Raw genomic sequence first — 13,390 nt, 5'->3', positions numbered from 1 at the left:
CAGGCGTCAAAAGTGGCAGGGGATTTGGAGAAAGAGGAAAAGGGAGGTGGATTGAGGAGAGAGGGTAAGGGACGCCTGCTATAAGAACCCTTTAGTTCATTTCTGCAGACGCTGGCGTCGGCAAATTCCTGATTGGCAGAGTCATAATGAGTAACTTATTGACGTGTATTAGTAAGAAACAACCATGATCCAGGAATCAAAGGAATTGTGTCCTATAGAGACATATTTAAGCTTTGGAAGATCAAAATTACTCCATTCATGTAGTTGCTTCACGTTGAAATTCGAACTAGAACAAACTGGTATAGCTTGTTTAGCAGGCAGAAATGCTCAGGAGGTTTTCTATTCTGGATTTGTCCAAACACCGAGCGGCGATTCGAGGCGATTTTTGTCAGGCATCTGCAATGCCGATCCACAAGACCACCGGTTATAATATTTGAGAAACTGTACGCGCGCCTGTTCCGCAAAATCATATACCGCCTTGGATGAACTTCTAAATGGTTTGTAAAGAGAGAGCTCAAGTTTCGGTTAGTTAACACTATCCGTTGAGCGTTTTAAAAAATGTTCATAAATTACTTTCCACTCAGGCTGGCGACTGTTACGTTTTTTGCGACCATTGTGTTTGATGAGGCAAGACCAAAGGTTTTGTGTACTCACACGAAACTGATCATTGTTTGTCGTGTTTGCTACAGGAACCAGAACAGTAAAAATGTTTCATTTTGCTCGTTCCGGCAAACAAAGTAATTCAGTTTGGACCATGCTGGGAAGCGCCCCTATATACTTGTGATTAGTCATGTATTGACAGTTGCCGTCATCGGATTAGTATGGAAATTGATGAGCGCAATACAAAAACACTGACTCTTAGGGACGGACCATTAGAAGAGTTATGGGGTAGGGGGGGGGGGAGAATTTTCGAGCAGCAGGAACTTTTTTTCGTTATCAAATTCCTTTTATGAATTTTTTTAGGCCATAGCATGAATATTTTTCGGATTAATTGGCATGCACGAATTTTTTTCAGTTAATTTTCCCTTGCGCGAATATTTTTTTTGTACTTCGCCCCCCCCCCCCCCCCCCCGCCAATAAGTTTTCTAATGGTCCGTCCCTTATAGCAGGCACTCCCTGCCCTTTTCCCTTTTGCGCTCAACCTCGTTTTCGGAAATGACCTATTTACCCATAGCTGATTATGTCAAGCCTAAAGGCACACCTCTTCAAAACCATCCCGCAGAATGTAGGGACATCATTACTTATTCATAATCAGCGAAGCGATAAATCTGAAGGCGAGTTGGCTAAGAAAAGCTCACAATAAGCCAGGTAGCGCTGATAAAACTTGTTTTCCTGCTTTCCAAAGCCAATTTCTAAAAACCTTTATACGCGCGGCTTTTTGAAGAAGAATGGCGTACCTGCAATTTGAAACTAAATCGAAGATTAAACAAGAATAAATATATATTATCCCTTTGAACTTGAAAATATAGTAAAAACGGCCTTTGTTAGTATGGACAAGAGAGAATAGCTCATTCTCTCTTGCTATGGAATCTATCTTCGAAAGAGGTTTTCTGAAAATTTACACCGCTTTTGAAAAATCTACGCGCGGCAAATGAAAGATGGACCTTTTCTCGAACAGACTCCGTTTTAATATGGAAAATCGTTTGAGTAGAATCACTATCCCTTTCATTTTGAAAACTTCTGGAAGGAGATGTCTTCGAAATTGGCGCGGGATATTCGCGGATCTATCTGAGCTGTTTGGGTTGTAAGTTTGAATTTTTTACTTGTTTGTTGGTTATGATCAAGACTAACACTACGCGCAAGTAACCACGTACATACGGAGTCCTTACGATAACCTGCCCGGCTGCAAACAAGGAACAGATGTAGTTAAGACAGATATTTAATTTGAAAAGGCCTTTTCTACTAATTATGAATGACATGAGAACATAATATTACGGTAAGATTCATACTAGTAATATGCTGAAAAAACCATATGCAAAAAAATGCCTAATTAACCTGTTAATACCTTGTGCAAGGCCTACGTATCACCACGGAAAACGGTTTATTATATAGATACTGATGAAATACCAGTCGCGCGCAGTGAACATATATACTATTTTTATCTTTCACGTGTGAGGATATTGGTGTCGCCATGGTTACTAACATGATTAGCCAATTACAAGTGAGCTTCCCGTTTTTAATAGAGTTTTCGAAGTTTTCACGACAAACTGAACTTCTCCGGGCCCTGTGGAAAGGCTAAACAAACCAGATGTCTGATGGGCGAAAAGCTATAACCAGAATCTGTTTTAAAGTACAACTCCAAGTAGCGATTAACCAGTATAGGTAGGAAGAGACTCAAAATACTAAATCTGAAATGCAACACTCTCCCGCTGTCCATGAATATCTGGGCAGAACAGGCCAGAAGATTAGCCAATGAATTAACGATGAAAAGTAAAATTGAGATCAAACAGCGAAACAGAGATGGGGCAGAGGACAGTTTATTTATGATCTCCCTATGGTTTTTCAATAATATTTTGTCATGCGGCTACACTAAGCTCCAGAAGTGTACAACATTAAACTACTGTCAAAAAGTTGTAGAAATGTAAATACAATATTGCTAAGTATTAGGTATTAAAATTAAGTGCATGTTTGTGCAACTTTATTTGGTTTGTAAACATTCCTCTAAGTCTATTAATTTTGTTGTTCAATACCATTCCATCTAGTTGTCTACTTTTTTCTTGTTCCCTCCTGCACTGGAAAAACCAGGGCATCAGTAACTACTTAAGAGGGTATATGTTGCTTTTAATGATTCCCTAGAAAAGACAAAAACAAATCATTTATGAAAATTAGGTACGCACTCCTCCCAGCCTAAAACAAGTCCGATCCAACAAAAATAATTACTGTCTGCAAAAAGTACAATCCCATGCATCGACCGCCATTTCCTGCCAGCACAACCTCCTGTGTTAATGGTCAGTGGTCCGCTTGCAGCTGTGCAGTGATGCAGTCTAGAAGTGCGTGTGTGTTACTGTTAACATATTCAATAATTACATGTATACTATTCAGAGGAACTACCCCAATTTCAAAGTGGCACCAGCCAGAAACATCAGATTTTCTCAAAATCTCAGTAGTAAATACTGAGTGTGTACATGTATTATATACAGTCTGTAAAAACACTGGCAATCTGTTAGGTTAATTATTAACGATTAACTTACATCTTCATTGTACAGCTGTTCAATCCATTGCACTGGGTCAGTGGTTTCAGTCGTCCCTAAATAACTTGTTCTTAACTTTGTGTGCTATTTCTCTTCTGTGGCACTGTAATCTTGAAATCCGTATATATGTGGCTATATACAGAAAAAAAAAAAAAAAAAAAAACACTTCACTTTCTTTGTGAAAGCTCATTCTGTGTAGGTTTTCCTCTCTGAGTATTGTCACTTGCACTGGATGTCTATTCAACAAAGGCCTTGTTGAATAGAAAGTGTGCATAAAATGTATACAACTAGCTAATAACAAAACTTGCCTTTTGCTTAACCTTTCCTTATATAATTATGTAGGTTAAAAATTAACTTTGTTCCAGCTGTTTGGCATTATAAATTGTAATGCTGTATTAACATCTATCTTTCCTGCAGCTAGTAGCCTCTTTCCCCTGGTACTACAGAAGACCAGGGAAAAGTCAGCCTTCTTTTAGCAGGGGGACGATATTATCCACACACAGAAAACTATTTTTTAATACACATGTTCATGTATAGTTATTTCATACATGTAGTTTAGTTTAGGTCAAGCTATCCTACAAAAGGATCATAGTACCAAAAAGAATATCCCTTTTGAGGATAGTCTGAACAACTCACAATGCTAATTCTGCTCAACACTCCCATAAACTTAGCATAAAAAAAAATCCAGTAAAAGTTTGAGAAAAATACAAAATCTCCTTTGCCATCAGCACAAAAAAATCCCATCCCAAAAGAAGATGAAGACTGTTGCCATTCCATTTAAAAAAACTAAGAGTCATCACTCAGTAAAACCATGAAATTGATTCAGTCAACCCAGCTTGGAGCTGATAATCCAACTGGACCACAAGAAAAGGACCTTTGTCTTTTAAAATGTTCCCCCTTTGCTCAAAATTATTGTCTACATTTGATAATAAAATGCAATATTGTATTCAGAGGGAGATGTGTAAAATAAAATAATGTTTACTTGTCCTAACACTGATCACCACAACCCACACGACCTCTAATCCCCACTGACAGTTTATTTATACGACTTACGTTAGAAGGAAACAAAAAAATAAACAACAAATTTAAGTATTTTAACTCTATTCTTCATAACAAAAAATAATCACAATGGGGAGTCATAAAAAAAAAAACACTTTGTGTTGGAAAGTGCACCTCTGAGGGTCTAGATTATTTCATTCTTTTTTTCTAGGGGGTGGGGGGTGGGGGGGGGGGTTGGGTGGCAGTGGTGGAGGGCAGGCAGGCATGCCCCAGCCTCCTAGATTCTAAGAGGGTCTTAGTGACCTTTTACCCTTACAGTCTGTAGCACTTCCCATGACACATGGGTAGCCACCTTATATCAGACACTGAACATATTGAAACAGAACTCTCTGTGAATTATCAAAAAAAAAAAAAAAAAAGACACAAGTGCAAGCATTCCCACATAAAAAGGTATTTTATAGTGGAGGTGTATGTAACCTGTTATTTTCAACATTTTTAGTTCTCTGATGAAATCTAGGGAATGATGTGTATGCAACTGCAATTTCAAAAAAATGTTCATGGGATTTCACCTGAAAATAAAAATCATTCACAGACACATTTGGGTGGGGAAAAGAAAGTTCTGTAGACTGAAAATCTCTTGAGCCTGCATAACTGGCCAGATTGTTTTTGTGCTTGAGAGTTTTGGCAGCAAAGCGACAAGAAGTGAGTGTCTCCTCCTTATTCTCCACATGGCTTTACAGCTTGACCTCTACCAAAACTTTGTGCACACTTTCAATCCTGCCAGCAGCTACGCTAGAAATGTCCCCCCCCCCCACCCCCACTCCATCGCATAAAATTCAAATGCTCCATCCCTTATAAAGTTTAGTAGCTGTTGATGTTGTTGTCCTTTGTCAAGGGATCAGCTAACCCTTCCCACTGCACATGAAGGAAAAAAATCAACATGGCTGACTGAAACACTAACCTTTAACACTTGCCCCCAACATTTACAAAAACCATAGAGGAATAAAAATACTTATATGAAAGTGGATCATTGCAGTTATAATATAGACGCAACTTTTGCAGTTGTGAAAAGAAAGCAGAGGTCAAGGGTTTGAATCCCGTACAAGCCTGAATTTTTTTTCTTTTAGGCTTTCTTTTCACAACTGCACAAGTATAATTGCATCTATAACTGCAATGATCTACTTTCATATAATTCTTCAGCCTGCAGTTCACATACTATGATTTTTATATATTCATGTACAGTTAACTTCAATAAAAAATACTCTCATACAGTCACTATTCCTTTGTTGTAAAATATATACTTGTGCATGTACATGAAGTATAAAGCTGAGCGATTACCTTTCTTTCAATTTGGTTGCATTTTTTTCTGCAAGCCTTTATGGCTCAAACACAAACTCCACAAGGCCAATTTTTAAACAGTCAAACATTCCACTATATCAGTTAGGGTATTTGTAAATTAACAATAGAAAAAACACTGAGAACATTAGGCAAGGTGTCTTTAAGCACTTGCACAGCAAAATTCAGCAGCAACTATTAATGCTTAATTTACACTATCTAGTACAATGTGCAGGCTGTGTATTACAGCTGTATGTACTCATGATTACACCACATATGCTGTAGTGGTACATAATATCTACGTAATGACCAGCCTCCTCTCTATCAGCAATATTTTATAATATTTTGTTTACCTGTTTTAATTTTTGGTCTATTGTATTTCAATTCAACACATATATAATACTCTTACTCTTACATTAAATGATAGAAAATCTAATAACAAATTCTCATTTCAAGACAATATTCTTTGACTGTTAAATGCTCAAATCACTGGTACCTTAAATCCTCCAGAAACTTTGCTACAGATACCTTGGTTGTGTTTCACAAAAGGACACATTCTCTGCTGTGAAGAGGACAAAAATAAATGATAATACCTTCGAGGAAAAAATTAATAATATTAGTTTGTGGTTACTTGAAATTTTTTGCCTTCCAATGTAAAGATCACAAGAAACTTTTAAACTTTTTCTTTGCATCTGTATTTTCTAACTGTGCATTTTTAGGCTTACAGCTGTACCATGAAAACAATGGCATATAAACCAACCCTCAAAAAGAGGAGAAATCATTAATTTTGAACATGTATTAAGTGCCCCACAGCTTAATTTTAATTCCTCCATCTTGCATTGTTCTCATGACCAGATAACCCAAAATAGCTTGCACTTTTACTTTTTATGTTATAAAAACAAAAACATTGGTGGGGTGCAGATGCTGAACATTGGCAGATAATAATTAAAAAGGTAATTGAAGTCCTGCAATTTGGAATGCTGATCTGTTGTACATGTATGCCAGGAAGGTTCTTAAACCTGAACAAAATTGCCGTGACCACTACGTACTCTGCTTTATAAAATAATTGATATTACAAGAAATTTGATGCTGATCAATGTTTAGGGCTTAAAGGGTTAAAACATCACTCAGGTTAATCAAACATAAATTAAAGGTCCTAAGAATAACAAAACATGATCACTAAGAAAAAAAAGGTCTTTGATGTTAAATAAATTCTCCCCATCAGTACCATTAGATAGGAAATGTAAAGAAAACAGTGTGCATGGAGAATATTAGTGAAATTAAATGAAATAGAATATTTAATTAAAAGAAATGTACATAACATGTCTGCATATTTTCCAACACCCATGACCAAAAACTGATGCACTCAATTTTCAAGGAAACAGGAAAAAGTATAATACATGTATTATTCCTTTAATTTATAAGTATCTGAGCACAAACAAACTAATTATCATCATTTCAAATTTGTTTTAATAAACCACACAAAAATTAAACATTAACAAGATTTACTTATTTTTAGTCAAAAATGTTTTGTTTACACTTGTACTTATGTTAAAGCTTAAACAATGATTCATTCACTATATATATAAAGCATTACATGTACAAATCTTTGTGGTAATATTAGTGCATGCAGTGTATGCTAAAACCAGTTGCAAAAATGTTGAGACACTCCAATGAAAAACCAGCCTTTCTTATTTCGAATCGCTGCTAATCACACTAATGACCTTGATCTTTTACTGCTAGCAATTTTGATAAGGGGAGAAGGGGGGGTATGACAAGCACAAGATCATTGACAGGCCATTAAGCCAAAATAAGGTACACTGTCTCAAGTACTTTTGCAACTGGTTGTAGATTTGCTTGGTGCAGCATGTATGAAAGCTTACCGAAAGGGTTTATAATAAACAGAAATTGTAATAAAAACAAGGTGCTGGCACATGTATATTGGGAGTAATTTTTAAATCAATAGTGAAAGGAACAACAAAAATGACAAAAAACAATATTCTTTTGATAAGATTCTGGTGTTTCAAATCCAGCTTAACTCAGTAGATAATTTAACCCTTTTTTTATAAAAGAATTATCTTGATGAATAATCAGCACTTTTATTTGCTGAAAGACATGTTACTGTGCTCATTTGTTTACAGGAAACTTGCCAGGCGCATTTGAGAGGCATTACATGTATGTGCAAAATTATAATCACTACGCAAAACAAAAGAAATAAATTATATTGAGCTGACCTCAGGTGACACAAGAAACAGCAGTTTTTCCTAATAGACATCGACTCTAATCAGTTTACATGTATGCAAACTTGTTATAGTTATGTCTTCAGTGCAAAATTAAGTTAAACGCATTTCATGCTGTACTTTGCTGTACTTTGTTGCTGAGCAAAAGTTCAAACTCTTCAAAACTAGACCCATAACTATCAACTCAGGCTTCGTACAGAAATAAACTTTGCTTAAAAGAATATAAAGAGGTCCTTTAGTACTGAAGGGTATTAAATTGGGTTTCCTTCAGGAGAAGACAAAATTCTTGGGTAGAAGTACATTAGTAGAAGCATGGTTAAAATGTTGAATTTCATGGGCTACATTATTTTTTGCATCATTGTGCTTACATGAGAATAATATTAATAAATGAAAATATGTATACAGTCATGTAAAAAATATTATAATCAATAAACTTGCATGGCAAAGATCTTACAGTATAGATTCAGGATGTATTTTGTAGAAAATGCATGTATAAAGCGAAGCTGTAAAATTTCAACATAAACAATTTATATTACGATCATGCTCAGAACTATTCTACACAAATAAAATCAATAGCAAATTAAACAAAAAGACATGTAGACATACAGGTGTATGTCCAAGCTTTGTTCACTTCTCTGCCTCAAAACAAACAAAATGAACATTAAAAGGAACGTTACACGTGAAGAACCCTGCAGTAGTACATTACAGCGGTTCCCAATAATACGCGCCCTCAAAAGGTTTTTCTGTTGGTTGAAACCTGAGTTTTGTGTACATTAATCAACTGCTTCCATTGCTCTGCTAGAGAAATTGTTTTACTCGATGAGCAAAAAATTGCAAGAACATTTTCGAATGACAAAGGAGTATCCAATTTTGCTGGGATGGAGAATTATATAATGGTGAAGCAAAGTGGACGATGGCTGAATGAATTAAATAGCCGAAACACTTTCTCAGTGTACTATGCAAAGTTTTTCAGGTTGCTAAGATTTTTTTGATTGTATGAAAACACGAGCCATGAGCAAGTTCTGCAATGGAATATAAAGTCAATGAAACAAAAGATATCAGGTATCAGTCAGAGAAAAAATTCTCCTATGAAACAAGACTCTTTTTCCAAAAAGTGAATATTACGTGAATGTGGATTTCTTTAAGTTGCAGACTAGAAGCATCTTTGATTTGTACTTTTTCTTCTTCTTCTTCTTCTTAATGTTTTATTGTACAGAACTACAGTAAACACCCGCATATAAGAACACACGATTTCGGAGTTCAGGCTGGTTGAGTTCTTATTTATCGGGTGCTTAATGACAAATCAGCCTCAAAATGTTCTTAAAATGTTCTTAAATTTTTATTAAGTAATGCTATCCAAAACAAATTGTTGCTTGAGGTATATTTAGCATATTTTAGGAAAATAAAATAAATAATTATTCTGTAATTTGATTTTAAATATTATTAATATCATAGGTGACGAATTACTCCCTCATTTTGGCGCGAAATTTCAGCGTTAATTGTAATTTCACATGTTAAATTACAAAATTGCCATGGCAACCTTCCGTACGTCTCAGTATCAAGATGGTGATGAAGTTTTAAAATGTCATGAATGAAGATGTCAGGGCACAAAAAGACGCTTTAGAAAACCAGGGCCCAGTTGTTCAAAGGCCGATTAGCACCCAACCCGGGGTTAAATTTAACCCGGGTTTCTTTTTCTTGTGTTTAAAAGCATTTTCTCGAATAATTTTCTGTGCTATTTTTAGAGATTCCAATCATCAACTTGTAGACAACAAGAACTAAAACTGAAATGCCTTTTAAGCTTTCAAATCTGAATTCAAATCTCGCACTAACCCTGGGTTATCTTAACCTAGCTTTGAACAACTCGGCCCTGAACACACGAAAGAGCACATCAAGAAGAATTCTAACAGGTATTTTGTCGAAAAACTCTGAACTTAAGCCAAATTTCAGCTCTAAGCGTTCGAGAGAGTGCAGGAGTTCTCGATCAATACGATCCAGGATAGACATGTCCAAAATCCAAGATTACTAACGTAATTCGTCACCCATGATATTAATAGGTAATCAAATGGTATACTGGTGAAATTAGGGAATAATTTCACTCGTCACCATTTGATTAGACATACATATTATATTATATTATAAACTTACATGTTTTGTAATTATGACACTTTTTCCATTTTATAAGAACATGTTACAATTTTCAGCTGATCTTGTTCTTATAAAAATGGGGCTTTATTGGCCAAATTTCAGCCTGGTGTTCTTAATCCGTTTGTTTTTATATATGCGGGTGTTTACTGTATAACTTCTATAGTTATGTTTACAAGCATTGTGAATGTCGATTGAAACAACAGTATATTAGGGTTGTATAAATCCCCAAAACGGTAAGTGAAACAGGACCCTGGACCCATGCGAGCTACAGCAAGAATGGTGAAAAAGCAATACAGTGTCCGTTTAGATTAGCAAAACAACAAGTTTGCATAACGTATCTCACGTTTTCATTACCATCACTGCATGACTACCACGTGGAATTATTTCATGTTTCATGAATGACACAATACAAGGATTTTCTGTTTCTATTTGTCTGAACTGTTGGCTGCCCGACCAACCTGTCACCATGATCTTTTTCTTGCATTTCTCTCAAAAATGTCTCTAAATTTTGTCCTTAGAGCTGCCAATTGATAAGAGTATTTCCATTTCAGCTCATTACAGGTGACATTAGCTGATTTTATGTCTTCCAAAACTCATTAATAATTCATAAATAAGAAAAAAAACACATGGCTACACTTTTTTTATGTCCAATTCTTTAAACCAAAATAACCCCAAACCTAAATATTAGTGCAACAGTGAGTTGATCTGTATCAGAGATTTTGAAGCCGTTCAATGAAAAACTCGTCTCGAGTTTTTAAACCTGATAATACGCTCCTGCTCGTACTCTAAACAGTACATGATGTACAATGCACGCTTGTACCTCATTGTAGGTCGACATTAATTTTTTGTAGGTCATTCAACCTCATTGTAGCTCATTATTTATCACTGTATAAGCTCATCGTACCTCATTCCTTGTTGTAGTAACGATAGTGTACGAGTTTTGAAAACATAAAGTTTCATTTGCTTAACAAATGGGCGTTTGCAGCGACAGTGGTCAATGCACTTATATATAAAAGGAAAAATGTTAGCAAGAAGCAGAGAGCGGGGAGAGAAATTAAGTGAAACCTAACATTCACATTCCCTAGTACATGTATGTACCTGAATCACTTTGCAGTTGCTGGTGAACACCTCGCAGATCCCGTCCCACATCCTTTGATAAGCTTATTCTTCTGTGGCTATAACGACGAGCACATACAATTAATTTCAGTAACGGTAATGACATAATCGTAAATGGATTACCTTGCAAATTCAGAGGAAATAGCACATGTACAAAAAATCGGAGGGAAAGTGGCATAACTGTATAGTATGCATAATGGCACTTGGCATTATTGATCTTAATATCGCATCGAACAATTTTGATGCCATGGTGTATCGAACGCGAAAATACAACCATACCTTTAAAATTTCTGAACGGTCTCCAATTGTAAAATCGTAGCAAACTACTTTTGACATCTCTAGCAAACAAAATTTCACGAGAAATTAATGCAAACCGTCGATGTTAGTTTGTGCTTACTGGTCCGCCATGATACATGTTAGCAACATCGTCCCCAGGGTTTTCTCGTTTGGTCAGCACTCGTTAACATCCGTCGAAAGGCCCTTGTATCTTCGGTCGGATTTTCGTAAACGTATGACGTCACGCTCGCCTTGTGGTATATATAATGTATGCTTCTGCTTCGATCGTGTACTGATTTGTCTGATGATCTGACGGTTTGTTCCCAGGTCTTGTCTTGCTTTTTTGATCATCCCTCGATTGATTCAAACAAGAAGATGTCACTGTCCCCGTTTAAAGGATGTTTTGAAGTTTCAAGCCTCTTCTTGCTCCGCGGGGTAAATTAAAGGACCTTTCAGTGGATGTTACTGAATAACATCCTTTGCATCGAATGGCCCCAGATCCCGGGGGAGGGACTCCCATATGAAACAGACGAGGATGCTCGTCGGAAATTTTGAATTTAACCCCTAAAGGAGACCATCTGGGCGTGGCTCAAGCTTTTTGTGACCCCTAAAGGAGACCAATCTGGGCGTGGCTTAAGCAAATTTAAGTAGATGCCATTTAACTTCATGAAGCAAAAAAAAACATGAAAGAGTAATTATTCAACAGAAAGATTGTTTATCCTTGTTTGATCATCAATAACCATCCCTTCTGTTTTCTATGTGCATTATTGACTGTGTGATTTGACTGGTGGACTGATTTTTAGTGCACTCTCAATCCTCCTCTTTCCCTCTAAGTGTTAATTTGTTCTCTTATTTAGTATCAAAGTGTTGACCAAATTACTCTAGAATTATACTGCTTGTAAAAGGCATCTGTTCAGCCGAAGTGTCCCATGTGGCTGAATGAAGAGAGGAGTATTTGCTAGCTATGGGCTATCATGTACCTCTATATGGATCATTGTTACCAACAAAAAATGTCTTTATGTACAATAGTTTGTAAACGCAGATTTTTAACATAGAAATTGTTGTGAATCCAGATTAGTGTCTGTTAGTACGAGGTGCATGTAAGCTTATAGGAGGTGTCTGTTAACAGAGGTTCTGTGCGTACAGTACCTGATGGAAATTGGGATTTTTTCTCCTGCTCAAGTTCTCTGCTGCAAACTAAATGTCATGTAGTAACGTTAACAATGCGAATCATAATATTATAATCTTTACTATTACATTATTATTGATCAATTATAATATTATAGCCACTGCTATTACAAATTTTGGCAATACTATGCAAAATGTACTGGCCATGCAGAGAAACTCAGCCAAAGTGATAGTTGTTTACTTGAAAGGGAATTGCCTTTAATGGATCGTTTTAGCCTTTGTTTGAACAAATGCCTACTTACGCATACCCAACGGTCAATTACTGATTCTATGGACACTGTTAAGATCTCACAGCGGTTTGCTTGTGCCAACGAACAAAGCAAATGACATTTTGGGAAATTGAAGTAAGGCTATGGGCTAGGCTTGGTGTATGATGTGTCCCCACCCTCCTCCCCTTTCTCCTGAGTTTCAAAACGCTGCGCCGTTTTTCTAAGGCTTCCAGACTTCTAGTGCTTTATCCCTGGGGCGATATGAGAGGGGCGGGAATACCGAGACTTTGATCGGTACAGGTTATTATTAAGTTTTGCTTCCTTAGTAACTAAGGTAAGATTGGGTCAATGGCCCACTTTGTATGTAATAATATAGCTACTTCTCACCTGTGCCTCCAAAGCCTTTGCTTGCCATGTAGTAGGAAAATTTTACGGTATGTTGAGTCTCAAAATCGTCGATTAGCTTCTGGGCTTCTTCAGCGGATGAAAAAGAACATAAATTAACCTCGGGGGGAGGGAGGGGGGTGGTACCCCATTTAAGGTCCTATACGGGGAAGCCCCGCCCGAAAGGGGTACTTTTTCAGGCTTCAGGTATATGAAAGGGTAGGAATTTTACTTGTTGAAGTTTTCAATAGGATAGGGAAATCTGTCATTTCGGTCTGTGAAATGGCCCAAAGGGCCGAACAGA

General features: G+C 36.6%; 1 long non-coding RNA gene across 3 annotated transcripts; it reads right to left on the bottom strand.

Moving 5' to 3' along the window:
• Positions 1-2,462: 2,462 nt before the first annotated feature.
• On the bottom strand, positions 2,463-11,469 carry LOC140931237 (uncharacterized). 3 transcript variants are annotated; one of them, XR_012164947.1, is made up of 5 exons: positions 11,309-11,469; positions 11,012-11,088; positions 6,022-6,084; positions 3,192-3,323; positions 2,463-2,792 (listed from the first exon to the last, which is right to left on the bottom strand). It is a non-coding gene; the product is annotated as an uncharacterized lncRNA (long non-coding RNA). The 3 variants fall into 3 exon arrangements; XR_012164946.1 differs by having other exon boundaries at positions 6,022-6,087; positions 11,309-11,467; XR_012164945.1 differs by lacking the exon at positions 6,022-6,084 and having other exon boundaries at positions 11,309-11,463.
• Between the last annotated feature and the right edge of the window lie 1,921 nt (positions 11,470-13,390).

The sequence above is a fragment of the Porites lutea genome, chromosome 3 (assembly GCF_958299795.1).
Source record: "Porites lutea chromosome 3, jaPorLute2.1, whole genome shotgun sequence".
Classification (NCBI taxonomy): domain Eukaryota; kingdom Metazoa; phylum Cnidaria; class Anthozoa; order Scleractinia; family Poritidae; genus Porites; species Porites lutea.
The sequence above is the reverse complement of the archived record's forward strand: the minus strand, read 5'-3'. Positions and strand labels throughout refer to the sequence as shown.